Source organism: Gopherus flavomarginatus, unplaced genomic scaffold (assembly GCF_025201925.1).
Source record: "Gopherus flavomarginatus isolate rGopFla2 unplaced genomic scaffold, rGopFla2.mat.asm mat_scaffold_46_arrow_ctg1, whole genome shotgun sequence".
Taxonomy (NCBI): domain Eukaryota; kingdom Metazoa; phylum Chordata; order Testudines; family Testudinidae; genus Gopherus; species Gopherus flavomarginatus.
In genome coordinates this window covers 1631016-1632831 of record NW_026115095.1, presented here as the reverse complement: position 1 = coordinate 1632831, position 1816 = coordinate 1631016, and the positions used below count along the sequence as shown (strand labels likewise).

Sequence of the window (1816 nt, the reverse complement as noted above, 5' to 3'; positions counted from 1 at the left end):
GCAGAAGCACCCTAGATTTTTTTTTAGTAACAGGCGGTTTATAGTCCCCATATTTAGTAAACCTGCGGATTAGAGAGAAGATTGCTTTTTTCCCCACTTTTTAACAAATAAAGGTGAAAAGGAAACCTGAAGACCCATTGTCTTTATTTAGGCATAGGTGTTTTAATAACATGTAAGTGTGCAAAAACAGTTTAGGGTTATAAAACTAATGTGTTGTAACAAAAAAAGGTTGGTTTTTTTTTAATTGTAGGCTAACCCGGGCCATTTTATAGTAAAAACAGCAGGCTTTTGCAGCAGCTGTTAGCAAAAACATCCTCTGTAAGTCAGTAAATTAAAAATAAAAAGAACAAAACATAACAAGGTCTTCTTTTAAAGCAAAAGAACGCCAAAAACAGGTATTAAAAAGCATACTAATTTACTATCAAAACTAAGCTTTTTAACCATTAAAGTTTAAAAGCTAAGGTGTGTAGCCAAAAACCTTCCCGCGTTTTTTAAAAAACTAACTAAGACAACTCCCCCTCCGCTCTTAGCTAAACAGCCAGAGCCTTCGGCTTTTTTTTACCCTGTAACAAAAGCTAAATACCGTTTTAAAATGTGTTTTTAAAGTAATACCTAATTTTTTTAACTTACTAACAATGAAAAATAAGTTGTGTAAAAGTTTAACGTGGTTTCTTTTTAAATTAGCAGTTTTGTTTTAAAAACTAAGGCCATAAGACAAATTAAAGAAATACAGGTTGCAGTTTTTAAAAAGTTTTTGGTTACAAGGGTGTAAATGGGTACATTACCATTTACAAACGCTTTTTATTAACTGTTTAAACACATTTACTATAAAAAATAACATTTTTAGCCATTAAAGCTAAAGTATATAGGCACTCCCCAAGCCACACCCACCTTTTTTCCTAGAAAAGTGCTCTTTACACACTCTGTTTTTTTAAAGAAACGCCTTTTTAAATATTAATTTTGGGGGGTGGAGGACAAAACCTTTTTTTAAAAACAGGTTTAAACCTATAAATAGAGGAACAAAAAACTGAACAAGCCTGTTAAAGAAATATTGCTAATACAAGACTTTTACCGTTATGGGGAGCAACAACATGGTACGAAACCTAACTATAATTTGTGTGGGTCGCCAAGGTATTACACCAGTTTTATGCTTAGTTAAAAGGCAATATTTTTTCTTTTAAATAGGACGCGGCCTTTTTTCTTGACATTCCAGATGCCGCGCTACAAGCTTTAAACTTTGGTAAGCTAATTAATATGCTACACAATTAATTTATTTTTAAGATAAAATGTTTTAAAAAATTTTATTTTTTTAATTTAGAACAAGATGGAAGTCAAAACCACCCAATAGTTTTCCTGAAATTCCAGAAGAAGGTGTGAACTGTTTTTTAAATATGTCTTTTTTAAAATAAAAAAATCTGATGTTGCAAATAGTGTGCATTTTAGGGGCTTGAAAACCCTTAACGCTTTTACTGTGCCGTTGTACCGCCCCAGCGTGGTGTAAACTATAAGAGCGCTTTATTTTGTACATTGTATTTAAACGCGGATTTTAGCCCCCTTATTGCTAAAACGTTTTTAAAATATATATATTTGGGGAACAGCTTTGTTGTTGTTAGTAAAAAAAAGCCGTGCTAAAAAACATTCTGTTTATGTGTCTCAGCAGACTCATCAAGCGTTATTCCTCCATAAGAAATGTTGGAGCGGAGCGCGCTTAAAGAGGCCAAGAAATTTCCTTTGAGGCAGCTGCAGTTGGAAGCAAGGGTATTAAGCACAGCGATTTTGAACAGCCCTTCGCGTCCAAATCCCTTCTTGCACAAAA

At 33.3% G+C, this 1816-nt stretch overlaps 1 long non-coding RNA gene across 1 annotated transcript; it reads left to right on the top strand.

The window, feature by feature from the left end:
- Nucleotides 1-988: 988 nt before the first annotated feature.
- LOC127042506 (uncharacterized) lies at nt 989-1390 on the top strand. Its single transcript, XR_007771961.1, has 3 exons — nt 989-1094; nt 1186-1240; nt 1319-1390. It is a non-coding gene; the product is annotated as an uncharacterized LOC127042506 (long non-coding RNA).
- Nucleotides 1391-1816: the final 426 nt, after the last annotated feature.